The 14108-nt window shown below is 44.6% G+C and overlaps 1 long non-coding RNA gene across 4 annotated transcripts in view; it reads right to left on the bottom strand.

The window, feature by feature from the left end:
- The window catches only part of LOC112551624, a 22594-nt gene that overhangs the window by 4175 nt on the left and 4311 nt on the right, over positions 1-14108 (bottom strand). For 3 of the 4 annotated variants that reach the window (XR_003095926.1, XR_003095924.1, XR_003095927.1), the window contains 3 exons: positions 13259-13327; positions 12080-12261; positions 111-185 (listed from right to left, as the gene is read on the bottom strand). This is a non-coding gene — a long non-coding RNA (uncharacterized LOC112551624). Of the gene's footprint in view, positions 1-110; positions 186-9543; positions 9703-12079; positions 12262-13258; positions 13328-14108 lie in introns of all 4 variants that reach the window. The other variant, XR_003095925.1, reaches the window with a different exon arrangement.

The raw sequence follows: 14108 nt of genomic DNA, 5'->3' as shown, positions 1-14108 counted from the left end.
AAAGAGTGGACCAGTTATTCTTCAGTTATGTCATTAACCTGTGTATAGACATCCCCTAAGTGGATAGAAGGCAGGTCACAGAATACAGGTGGACATGTCTTGAAGAATACCTGGTTACTGAAAGGCAAGTCGCTGTGTCTTCTTTGGAGTAGTGGTCTTCTGCCTGGACAGTCTCAAACAGTGACCTTATTAAAGGAGATAAGCATATCAAAGAATTAACTGAAAAGAGGTAGTCAGGACAATTGTCTCAGAGCCAGTTCTAAACGTTATGTTGACTGAATTTGTCCTGAGCACCAGGTAGGAGCTCCCCAGACTTCTGCAGCTGACTAAAAGAGGCTGCTGAGGCAGCCTGAGCCCTGATAGAAAATTTGACTGGAAGATCACAATTAGCACTCTTGTAATATAACTTGATATATCTAGAAAATCATTGGGAGAGGAGCATCTTTCTCTTTCTCTTTTTGTGGCATAAGCTGCAGATAATTTTGTTGAGGATCTGAAATTTAAATAAAATAACATTCTAGCTACATCTAGAACATGCACTCCTTTTTAGGCCATTGTAATATGGTTTGGGGAAAAACACAAAGAAAATACAGACTAGAGGAAAGTACTGTATTTCCTTTGTATAAGGTAGATACAGAACTGGTTGGATCACTGTGCTTAAAAAGCAGTCATCAATGGTTCAATGTCTAGTTGGGAGGTATCAAGTGGGGCTTTCCAGGGGTCTGTCCTAGATCCAGTGTTATTTAACATCTTAATGATTTAGATGATGGGCTTGAGTGCACACTTAGCAGATTTGTGAAGGACACTGTGTTGGATGCAGTTGCAGAGACTCTGCAGGGCAGGGCTAGGATCCAACATGACCTGATAGAATGGAAATACTATCAACAATATACCTGATGAGATTGAAAAGGACAAGTGCTAAGTCCTGCACTTGGGACAGAATAACTGCATACAGAAATACAGACCAGTGATACTGCAATACTGCAGAGAAGGACCTGGAGGTTATAGTGAACCATAAGCTGAATGCGAGCCAACAGGCTTTTCTCTGTGACGGTGGGGCACAAGACTAGCAGCAACAGCCTCAAGCTGCAGCAGAGGAAATTTCGGTTGGGGATAAGGAGGAACTTTCTGATTATGAAGTTGGTCAAGCATTGGAATATGTTACCTAGAGAAGCTGTAGCATCTCTATCCCTGGAAATGTTCAAAAGTAGGTTAGACAGGCACTTGCTGGGATGGTTTAGTCAAGAATGGTCCTGCCTTGACAGGAAGCAGTGCTAGAGGACCTCAAGAGGTCCCTTTCCTATGATCTATTTCCTATGATCTCTTGATGATGATTTTTCCCCCTGCTGTTTAAGCAGTGAGTATCCATGTTGCAAGGTGCAAGAACGGTAGCTGTGAGCGAAGAGCTCTCCTTCCCTGCTATATCTGGAAGGTAGCAAAATTGGTGTTTTAACTGAAGTCTGAGAGGTTTCTGCAAAAGAGAATTCCCTTGGACAAAGGGATACTTAAAATCAATGCAACTGCACCTTGCTTCAGTTTTCCTAACATTTCAATGGAAATGGTGGATGTATGCACATAGGAAACTTCCTGTCCAAAATTTTATGAAGGCATCAGATAAAGATCTACAACTGAGACCCCCTCTAAAACAAAATGTCTTACATTTCCTGTTAAAAATTATGTTGAGCAGATCTATGCTTGGAGTGTCCCACTTCTGAAAAATCTCCCTGATTATCAGCGACTTCTGCTGACCACTCTTGGTGTGAAAAAGAGTGACTAAACGTTGATCTGCTGAAATGTTTATCTGAGCTTGTCAGTGTTTTGCTGGGATGTAGAACATTATCTTTTCAACAATTTGGACTGTTTCCTGGAGAGAGTCCAGCAGAGGGCAATGAAAATGGTTCAGGTCTGGGGCACGTGACTTGTGAGGGGAGGCTGGGGGAACTGGACTTATTTAGTCTGCAGAAGAGAAGACCAAGAGGGATTGAATAGCAGCCTTCAACTCCCTGCAGGGGGTTGCAAAGAGGATGGAGCTGGACTGTTCTCAGGGGGGCAGATGACAGGACAAGGAGCAATGGGCTCACGTTGCAGCAGGGGATGTTTAGGTTGGATATTAGGAAAAACTGTCTCACTAGGAGGGTGGTGAAGCATTGGAATAGGTTATCTAGAGAGGTGGTGGTATCTCCATCCTTGGAGGTTTTGAAGACCTGGCTAGAAAAAGCCCAGACTGGGATGAGATAGTTGGGGCTGGTCCTGCCTTGAGCAGGGGGTTGGAATAGATGTGACCTCCTGAGGTCCCTTCCTACCCAAATTATCTATGAGTCTATGATAGCAGGGGATGATCTGACTTCCCTCTGCCTGTCTTCTCTAAATTATACTAGTAGTGTTGTCCATTGTGACTTATATGTGTTTGCTTTTTTCCCTGAATCAAAACTAAGAACGTTATATATGCCAAGTAAATTGCTTGTAATTCAACTGTGTTTACATGAAAGTCAGATACTTTCTCTATGTTGCTTGTATCTGAGGATCCTGCAAATGTGCTCCTTCCTTTATCATTGATTTGAGACATCCATCATCAGAATTAGAGATGGTTGTGGAGGACCATGTGTGGGACACTTCTGCACACACAGGACAGATCCTGGTGCTGCAGACGGGAAAATAGCGCCTGTTGAGGATTTTTACATGGGGTCCATTTTGTGTTTCCTTATAGACAGATTTTAGCCAACCTTGAAGACAGTAGGCAAGTTCTAGCATGTAGAGTAAGTTTTCATGTGCTTCATGATATCAGACCTGATGTGAAGAAGGTAAGGCACAGCTGTGATACAGATGAGTTGAGCTTCTGCGCACTTTGTTGCAAAGACTTTAACAGGAATTTATCCTTTTTTATGTTGGCAAAGAGCAGCAGAATGACATTTAGATTTTCTGCTACTTGTTGTGGGGAAGAGCTGTGTACCAGCCAGTTATCTTGGTATGGTTGTACTTGGATGTGTTTTCATAGCAATGCTGTACTTCCATCCAACATTTTGTGAAAACTTTTAGGGCTAAAACCATCCGTCTGAGTCCATCCATGTGGACTAATGTTTTGAATCCACCCTGAACCTCATATTTATTTTGATTCTTCTTGCTCACAAAGTAAAGATAAATGTCCCGCAGGTTGAGATGAGTGAACCAACCTAATGGTTCCAGACAGGGAATTATGATGGAGAATTCTGGACTCCTGCTTTCCATTGAAATTACAGAGTTTTTTGAGACCAAGAATAACTTTCCAACCACCTTTCTAATTGGCACTGGGGAAGAACAGGAAAAACAAAACCTCTCCCTTGATATTGCATAGGGACTTTCTCTCCAATTCTGAGGGAGGTTGTTGTGGAATCATCTCATGAGAAAAGCCCCTGAAAAGGGAAAGGGAAGGGTGTGGGGAGTGGGAACTGAATGGTATCACCCACATTCATCATATAAAGAATGCCTCGGCCTGTGTGGGTTTTCTTCTAAGCTTCCTGAAAATAAAACGGTTCCCAAAAAAAGGGTGAGTGAATGGAAAAAATCTACTACAGTTGGTTTTCAATGGTAGAAATAACCGCCAAATTCCCTGCTTGCTGATGGGCAACACTCACAAGACTGAAAAAATCGAAAGAGCAGAATGTGGATTATGAACACACTTTTTTTTCCTTCTTGCAGACATGGTCAGTTTGTGATCTGGCTAATAATGCAGCTGATAGGACTGCCTCAGTTGTGCTTCTTTATATTGTTTCCTCTTTGTTTGAAAGAGGTATGTCCCTAGGGATCTTAGCATCATCTTTAAGTCTTTCAATGCACAGTTTTGCCAGCTTTAAAGCAAAAGAGCTCGGAAACTTTAACAAATGTAAATCTTCTATAATGTTCTGGAGTTTTCAAAGCAGACCAGACCTGTGTAACCATAAAGCCCCTCTTCGGTACTTTGGTTCCTTATCCTTCCATGCTGTCTTATGTTTGTTCCTTGGTCCTTTCTCGGGTAGTACTAACCACCAAAGATCCAGGAGAGGGTCATGTAAAATATCTCAAACTCTAATGCTAGCAACCAGTCCCTTCTTCTGATGTTCTTGTGTGTTACTGGAACGATCGCTGGGATCTACGACAATGCTTATACAAACACTAGGAGATCTTCCTTTGTTAGCATGGAAATTGCATCTAGAAGTGAAGAATTCAGTTCTTCCATTAATTTTTTAGATTTCTCAATCATCTCTACTGGACTATTTGAGATATCTCCCAATATTGTGAGTAACTCCTGAAATAGCTTATAGCCACCAGGAGGGGAAGAAGATGTCACTGCCGTACCAGAACAAAATATGTCTATGAAGCTTACAGGGAGGCTGCTTCTCAGTTGTCCATGGTTGTTGCTATGTAGGAGATTTAACAACGCTGAGACTGTCCATGATACAAAAACACAGGACTGAAAGGAGTCACTGAGTTTAGTTTCCTGCAATCACAACTGTAGAACAAATGTGTCTCCAAAAGGGTCCACAAAAACATCTGTTCTGGCTGCTTCCAAACACCATGGTCACAAAGCACTTGCTACAAAACAATATCGTATTTACTCACATATCACACATGCCTTTCCCACCAAAATCAGCCCTACAAAATTGTGGCACATATCTTAAGTGAGGAAGTTGATTTTGTCTCCCCTGAAATAGAAGAGGGGGGCCTAGAAGTAAACAACTGCTGTGACTCATGGGTGCCACGATGGGTGCTGCTTCTCTGTGGCCCTGAAAGCTGGAAGGACAGGGTCCAGTGCTAACTCTTCGACAGCCTGAGCACTTTGAGCTAGCCCAGAGCAAATGAGCTGCTTCATGAAGTCTATGGTCTTGGTGTGAGGGCTGTGGTATGGAAACAACACTTTATTATTTATAGGAACTTATATAAAGAACTATTTGCAGTAGCAGGAGGCACACAAGGGAGCCGCCAATGCCTTGTGCTCAGAAGAAGGGGAAAAAACCTCCAAATATCCTTGGCAATGTGACACAGAGGAAAATTATTTTTGGATTGCAATTTGGCAATCAGTTTAAGTTAGAGCAAAACCCACCAGCCAGGCACCTTTTCTTACTGAGAAAACTCCTAGAAGTACCAACGTACCTATGCTGCTCATCACCTCTAGACAAGGCCCAATGTCCAGGAGGAAAGCAAAAAAAAAACCACTTCAAAGGCCAATAATACATTTCTCATTGTAAATATTAGTGGGAGGGAGGGTTTTCTGGCCACTAAGATGTCTGGCGAAAGTCGTGAAATATGGGATTCACAAACTATAATACAGTGCAACCAAATACCACCTACATATGCAAACAATCCACACTCACACAGATCACATTTCTTATTCAATCCCTTTACGGGATACCAAACACAAAATCAGATATCACATCCTCTGATTCCTACTCTTAGAACATCCCTGTCCTCTCTCAATATCCCTTCCATAAAGTTACCAAGCTCTGGCGCAAAGCAATTCAGGTAACTAAGTCTTGTCACATTATTCATACCGTTCCAAACTTAACTCCTTTAATAGTTAGAAACCTTCTAATTCCCAGTCTCAATTTAGTGGTGACTAGTTTTTATCCATATGATCTTGTATCACTTTTTCTTTAACTTAAATAGCTCTTCTGCATTCACCCCCCACCAAAGTACGTCTATACTAAGTACACCTGTCCCCTCTCAACTTTTCTTTTCCCATGCTAAAGAAACCAAGATCTTAATCTCATCACCTAAGAAAGGTTTGCCATTTCCTTAATCATCCTGATAGCACTTCTATGCACTTTTTTCCAATTTAATTTAAGCTTTTCTTGGAAAACAGTAACTAGACCTACACACAAATGGGGTCTTATTAATGTGCAATGTTTTTCATACTTCCTGATCTTTACTAAACCTACCTTGCCTAATGCAGCCTATGACTGATCTAACCTTTTTCGTGACTGCAGCTCATGCTCTTTCTTTGATCAACAAACACACTCGGCTCCCTCTCTCCATGGCCTCTACTCCATAAGCCTCAGGTTAAAGCAGAAGACATTGGTATATATATCTCTGAGTGTGTGATTTGCACTATTAAATTACATTCCATTTCTGATACTTCAATCCACAGACTTATCTTTGCTTTAGCGATTCTCAACCAGGATGCCACAGCACCCTGGGGTGCCTTGAGATCCTTTTTAGAGTGCCATGCAATATTACAACTGTTAGGTGTACAGACATGATCCACAAGAAAAAAAAGAGATTTCAAATAGAAATCCACAGTCTCAAAAATATTCTGACCTGTTGCGGTCTGTCTGATTTTTTCTGCAACAGAATAATTACTCTATTGTTTTTCCGTAGTCAAAAAACTAGTGAAAACAAAGAGCTGGCATTTTCCAGGGGGTGCCTTAGTTTTATCAAAGGGTGCCTTGAGTGAAAAAGGTTGAGAACCCTTGCTCTAGAATAATCCAGTCCTCCATATTGACAATACATCCAAACTTTGTCATCTGTGAATTTCATAAGCTTGTATCTAGTTCTTGGATGCAAGGTCATTAATTAAAAATGTGCAAAAGGATGAGGTGGATAGAAAACTGGCTGTATTGTCAGGCTCAAAGGGTAGCAATCAATAATAATGGCTCCATGTCTAGTTGGCAGCCAGTATGAAGTGAAGTGCCCCAGGGGTCAGTCCTGGGACCGATTTTGTACAGTATCTTCATCAGCAACCTGAAAGAGGGGATGGAGTGCATCCTCAGCAATTTTTCAGATGACTCTGATCTGGGGGGAGCAGTAGATACGCTGGAGGGTAGGGCTAGGATTCATAGTGACCTGGACAAATTGGAGGATTGGGCCAAAAGAAATATCATGAGGTTCGACAAGGACAAGTGCACAGTCTGCACTTAGGAGGGAGCAATCCCCTGCACCGGTGCAGGCTGGGGGTGAGTGGCTGGGCAGCAGCTCTACTGAAAATGACCCAGAGGTTACCCAGAGAGATTGTGGACTCCCCATCCTCGGAGACCCGGCTAGACAAAGCCTTGGCTGGGATGATCTAATTGGGGCCTGTCCTGCTTTGAGCAGGGGGTTGGACTAGATGTGATCTCCTAAGATCCCTTCTAACCCTCATTTTTCATGATGCTATGAGTCCTCAGACCTATCCCTAAAGAACTTCACTAGCATCCTCTCTCTAGTCTACTGACTCTCCTTTCAGTATAACTCCTGGTAGTCTCCCTTTTAGCCAGCTCTCCTTCGTACTATTATAGTGTTAATTCCCATCTTCTTCATTTTAGCTAATAATGTCCTGTAAGACACAATATCCAATGTTTTGCTTAAATCTAGATAGATTAGGGTCACTGCTTTGGCATAAGAAAAATAAATTATTCTGGCATATTAGATTAATCAGACATGACCTTCTTGGACAAAGCCACGTTGCATCTTGTTCCATTTTCTGTTCACATCCATGTCCTTAATTATTCAGTTTCTGTTCTAAGATTTATATGCTACTGAGGGCAAACTACCAGGCTTGTAGTTGCCTGGGTGTCTTTTGAAAACAGACACAAGTTTGCTATTTTCCAATTATGGGGTAAATTAACAGATGCATTGAAAAGACTGCAAGATTCCCCTGCAGAAGGAAATCTAAGTTTAGGATGTGTAGGAGATGTAGGGTCTCCTCATATACAATGATAATTGCCAGGAACCCACTGAGCTCATGGGAGGAAGAAGCTGATGAGTAAGACGGAAACCCTTCCCTGCGGTCTCTGATGAAGAAAATAGGATTTTTTTTTTCCCTCTCAGTGACAAGGATGGTCTGAAAAGGGTCCCTGGCATTTTAAATGAGAATCTCTTTTCCAGTCCTTTAGTAGATCCTAGTGCTCATATAGAAATCGTAGTTGATTACTTCAAAAGCAGACTCTGGGAATGTGAAGATTAAGTCTCCTATTACTGCAAATGAAAGAATCCAGAGCAAAGATTGTCTGATCTGAACACCCTGTATCTGAAGTTAGATCCATAAATCTGTGTAATAAAAATAGAGTATATATAGATATACCACTTAAATATGTATTTTAATATAATAAAAGCTGTGGCACTTCCGGCTGTGTGTCTGTCTGTACGTAACGCTCCGGGCCAACTGTGAATGTATGGCCTGGAGCCTTACAGCTGGAGAGATGGGAGGAGCGGGGCTGGGGGCAGAGGCGGTCGGGGCCAGGCTGTGCTCCCCGCTGTGGGGAGCGGTGGGGGGAGCAGCCCCGGCCTGTGGCGCAGGGCATGTGGCTGTGCAGGGGGTGTGGCATGTGGCACACCTGGACAAGGGGCGCAGGAGCGGGCAGCACCTGCCAGCTATAGCACACAGCCACAGCATGCCTGCTCCCCACACAGCACCCTGTGACCACGCACCATGTGCCCCGTGCCATGCCCCCAGTGTGCCCTGCACCACACCCCAGGGCCATGCCCTACACCGCAGGGCAGCAGCCAGAGGGTGCTCCCCGCACTGTGGCTACTCCCCCTGCCATGCCCTGCAGCCACGTGCCACCCCCGCCCCTCATGGCCGTGCAACATGCCCCCCCGTGCCCTGCACTACACTCCGGGGCCACTGCCCACGCCACACAGGTACAGCCAGCAGGCACTGCCCACACTGTAGCCACTTCCTGTGCTACGCCCCGTGGCTGCGCACCCCCACCCCACATGCATCCTTACACCAAGCCCCCCCTACACACCCAGCACCACTCCCTGCGGCAACTGCCTGCACCACACCCTGCAGCTGCGCGCTACCAAATGATTTTGGTGCTACCATAAAGCTAATAACCAAGTGCCAAGTGTTCTCAACAAGGATAAAAGGGCATTACTCGAAGAAGACTTGCCCAAATAAGTCCGATATGAATACTATATATTCATAGTATTTACATAGCTGATTTTATAATTAATACTGACAAAACATTTCTGAGATGAAGGGGCTATATTAGACATTCCTTCTTGCAGCCTAGGCTGTGGTTAGAAACAACTGATGGATGCTTGGCCTGGTCCACCTCTTATATGCTCTCCATGGAAGTGGGCATGAAAGGCAGCCAGGGGCAGGCACTGGCCAAGAAATACTGATTTACAGAAATACTCATTCTGGGGCCCTACATGCACCAAAAAGCGGCATGGATATAGACACGTACTCAGGAGAAACAGCTAATTAATTATCTTTTGAGTTTATCACTATCCCACCATTCTAATTCTTGCTAATAATATATAAATCAAACCCATCAGACTGTATCATGTTCAGCTGCCTATGCCAGATGGAAAAAAAATGCTTTTTTTCTTTTCTCATACAATTTAGGTTTAAAGTGTACACTATAAAAATGAAGAAAAGCAAAGCATGTATGCTATCATCAGTGGTGGCAGTGGCCATCCCTTGAGTCAAGGATGATCTCTACCATGGCTCATTGATGGGTCTTGAGGTGATTTGAGAGTCCAATCTTTGAGCCAAAGACCTGTCCACCGAAGTTTCAGGTCTTCGTAGGGGAAAGTAGGCTGTAGGCCAGGATTTCTCTCCTTCCTCTGCTCTCTCTTCTCTACTTCAAAGGCAAGATGCTTTACCTCAAAACAGGTTGCTGCTTGGTTGCAGCACCACTGGAGTCGGTCAGCAGCCAGCTCCTCCCAGCTCTTGATGTCGGCATCCGTTTTCTTGAGGTCTGCCTTCAGTGTGTCCGTGTAGCGTTTCCTCTGGCCACCGCAAGATATCAGGTCGTTACTAAACTGGAAGTAGAGTGCTTGTTTTGGGAGTCAAGGCATAGATGTCATATCATGCAAGTCAAATATATGGCCTATGGGTTGAATCTGGCCTGTGGAGCCCTGTAATCCAGCCCACGGTGCTGCCCTGGACCAGCCGCACTCGCAGTAAGGGAAGTAGCCGCCCATGGCACTCAGTCTGGTCCTGGGCTGCACTGCCTGTGGTACCCACTCAGGGTGCTCCCAAGCTCTGGCATCCCAGACTGGCCCAGGTAGATGCCACCTGTGCTGGATCAGGCATGTGTGGGCAGGGGACACCACTCTTCTGGCTCAAGGGCCCAAATGAGTTTGACCCCTGGTCCACGTAGTTAAAACTCGGGAGTAGCTTCTTAAGAAAAAAGGTTATGTGAGTTACAGGAATGCATCACCCCAACTTTCTATATAAACTCATTCACCCAGAAGGAAGCATTAAAACTGATGCTAAAAATCTTCAGCTCCTACTTAAAAAATAAATCCTTTGCAAAAATTCTGGGGAATTTTGCAAACAAGAAATATAATAAACATGACTGCTTACATTCATTTAAACACATCCTTTATCTATTAATTACTTCTGTGATGAAACTCTTTCTAGCTGAGACCTTGCTTTCATACTTAACTGAGTGCCGTGGCAGATTGTTGACGCTATGTAAGCAGTAGCATGGGTGGACTCAAACACAAAGTAGTTTCTTTGTGTACATGTTACTAAAAGTCCCTTTTTAGGGGCAATGGACAGTGCACAGAAGACTGTCTATAAACTCCAGCATGATCACTTCCTGTTTTCAAATATTCTGTTCATTAGAAAAATGAAAGTTATTAGTTACTAATGGGTTTTGTTTTGACAAATAATGAAGGGCCAGGCTGGTGACATGCAAAACTGAAGCCGACTGCATTCAGGAATTAGACCCACAGCACTAAGTAATGATAGGTGAAACTACTGACACATCACTATTATAATTTATTGTTCATATCAATGTAGGATGTAGAAGCCCTAGGTATGAACCAGGACCCCAGCTTGGTAAGTACTGCACAAACACAAAAGAGGGTTTCTGCCCCAACCTGTATGTTGTTTCCTAGGTTTCTACCTTTACTTTCCAGGTCATGGACCCATGCCCCCTTGGTCATCCATATCCCCAGGGCATGTAGCATTTGTGATGGAACAGAGCCACTTTGCCCAGTGAAAAAGAGCTCTTTCATGACTGAAAAAGACTTGGGGGTCATGACTGATCACAAGATGAACATGAGCCACCAATGCGATACTGCAGCTGGCAAAGCAAACAAAACTCTGGCTTGCATCTCATCTTACTGATGCATCTCAAACAAGACCCAGAATGTCATCCTCCCATTGTACTGTGCCTTGGTGAGGCTGCAGCTGGAGTACTGCATCCAGTTCTGGGCTCCACAATTTAGGAAGGACGTGGAGAAGCTTGAGAGAGTCCAGAGGAGAGCCACACGCATGATCAGACGGCAGGAGAACAGGCTTTATGAAGAGAGGCTGCGAGCCATGGGACTCTTCAGCCTGGAGAAGCGCAGGCTCAGGGGGAATTGGTGGCAGCCTGTAAGTACATCAGGGGGGTGCATTAGGATCTGGGGGAATGCAAGTTCACCAGGGCACCCCAAGGGATGGCAAGGTCCAACAGTCACAAACTCCTGCAAGACCATTTTAGGCTGGACATAAGGAAAAACTTCTTTACCGTCTGAGCCCCCAAGGCCTGGAACAAACTCCCTGCAGAGGTGGTGCAAGCACCGACTCTGGACATTTTCAAGAAACATTTGGACATTTATCTTCCTGTCCTTTTGGGAAGGGGGCTGGACCCGATGATCTTGTGAGGTCCCTTCCAGCCCTGATGTCTGTGAAATCTATGAAAAAGGGACTGAAGGGAGGCTCTGAGCTAGCTATCTCTGCCCTCCTCTACCTGCAGCCACTGTCAGAGTTGGAGGGAGAATAAATCAGGTCAGTTGGAGATGACTGGTGGACTGGGCAGAACCTCGTCTCTTTGCAGCTAGATGGTCCTGTGGAGGAAGGGAGGATCCACTGACCACACAGGGGAAATGAAGAGTAGAGATAGCATTCCTGTTTGAGTAACCTGGCCTTGGAAGAGAGCAGAGCTGGGCCACCGGATCACCGCTCCAAGCCTGCTGTGACAGCATGGTTCAACCCCTGAGCTGCCCTGAAATGGAGCTGATGACATTCATGTTGGGCATCTAAATAAGACCCTCAGGGGCAGACATCAAAATCCTTATCCTTGGACTCAAAACCCAGACCTCTGCTTCTGAAAAAAAAAACAGTTCCTGAAAGAAGTCCCACCTTCATTCACTCCTGCCCAAACTTTAGGTACCTCTTACAACCTATGGTTTTGAAAATCACCTGTTTCATGCTCAGAACGTGCCCTCCTACTGCTTGAGACGAGTTCACCCTTCACGCAGAGGTAACAAATCCCAGAACAGAGAGGAGGCACTGAACAGCTCGCCCTGAGCTGGCTCTGGTTGAACTCGACGTGGAATAGTGCAATCAGCTCTGGACATCTCCATCAGAAAGGTATTGACACACTGGAAAGAGGTCAAAGAAAATGAACAACTTTAGGTTGAAGGCTGGAGGAACCAAATCGTGAGGAAAAGCACCTCCTTCTCTCTCTCAGATAGTCTAATGAACGTTAAAGCCATCCATATATTGTATCCTCCATTCTCTATTGTGCTCCATCTCGTGTTTCAGCAGATAGCATCTCTAGGTCTGTGCTGCACCACGAGGAAAAATTAAGACAGCTGAAGAGGAAAAAATAAGGAAACGAAATATATAGAACTTGACTAAGTAGCACAAGCAGAAGGAAGCACCATAAGCTAAAAAATATTTGAAGGGAATAATCATATGGGATGATGCAAGGAGGAAGAGCGAGAAGCAAAGAGTAACATTTGAGAGGGAATAATCAGACAATATCAGAAAAAATATTTTGATAGAGAACCTTGTCACATGGTGGCCTAAGCTAAACCAACTCATCTTACTATTCGTGGTTCTGTATAACGATTGCAGTTGGGTAGAAATTACTGTATATACCTAGCATAACAAAATGGATTCTTCGGCCGCGTCCTGATGAGTGCAGATGTTTGGTTCCCCAGGGACAAGTAGCAGCGGACGCCTTGTGCTGTTGCTGCTTGTCCCTGGGGAACGCCTGTGCCTGTGCATGCCCTGGCATGGGGCAGGTTACCCCAGGTGGGGTAGGGAAGCTGGGGCCAGCACAGTTGCTGGCCCCAGCAGTCTCACCTGGGGGCTGGGGAAGCTGCAGCCGTGGTGCTCCTGCAGGTGGGAGCCTGGCCGGCAGATGGATTTTGGCTCTGGCTGGCCAGGCTCCGGTTTTGGGGAGCGTGCACTGGGTCTTCCCGGGTCAAAAAACCCCTCATGCTGCAAGGCAGCAGCACAGGGAATGCCTGAATGTGCAGTGTGGCAGTGCAAATGGGTCTGCGATGCCACATAACGCATGACCATGTCCATCTGGACGTGGCCTAGGAGTTGTTCAAGCAAAAGAACAGCTCATGTCCACTCTATACCTACCTTGGCACTGTGGCATCAGGAGTATTTCCAGAATCATGATTCTACTACAAACCAGCTGCAATGTTCTCCCTAGAGTAATGAAAAACAGCCCAGCTTTTTATGAGCCATACCAATCTACTTTATTGTGCATTACTGAACAACCACTGTTGCAAAGACCCACTCACTAAAACAAAGGAGTAGATGCAATATTATATAAGCTCTCTGAAAACTGAGAGGAGGTCTCAAGCAATAATTTAATTACATTTTTTCCCTGTGAGCTACACCATATATGTAAAAAATTGCTTTAGTTTTTTTGGGAAAATAATTTTAGTTTGTGCCACACTGGGTATATTGGGCATTTTTCTCATCTACACCTCTAAGATACATTAAAGTGTGTAAAAAATCCATTTTCTCTCCTAAATATATAAGATGCTAAGAAGCCAGGATTCTACCTCAAAATGGTTAAAAACAGCCAGCTAAGTATTGCCAACAGGCAACAGCTGCTTTAAATTTAAGGAGGCAGATGGGCCATTTTGTGGAAAATAGACCTATAGCATAACTAGCCACAAATATGGTACAGCCCACTTGTTTCAGCACACCAAAGACCAACCCCATATTTACCCGGCAGCATAACATACACTGTTTGCTGCGATCCATCTGTTCGCCTAAGATAAGCGCTGTCAAGGCTGTTCAGCATTTGCATAGGAGATCATGAAAGAACACCTACAGCTATGGGCTGGGTCTGTGAAAGCATTCCCCCACCCTACTCCACTGGTGACAAGAAGTGTAGGGCTCATCTATGCAGCTTGGACCTAAAAAATGCAGGTGCCCTGTCTACACTAGTTCTGCCTTACTGCTGTGTCCATGGAGC

Source organism: Alligator sinensis, unplaced genomic scaffold (assembly GCF_000455745.1).
Source record: "Alligator sinensis unplaced genomic scaffold, ASM45574v1 scaffold888_1, whole genome shotgun sequence".
NCBI classification, from domain to species: domain Eukaryota; kingdom Metazoa; phylum Chordata; order Crocodylia; family Alligatoridae; genus Alligator; species Alligator sinensis.
Note: the sequence above shows the minus strand (reverse complement) of the source record. Positions and strands in the feature narration are given on the sequence as shown.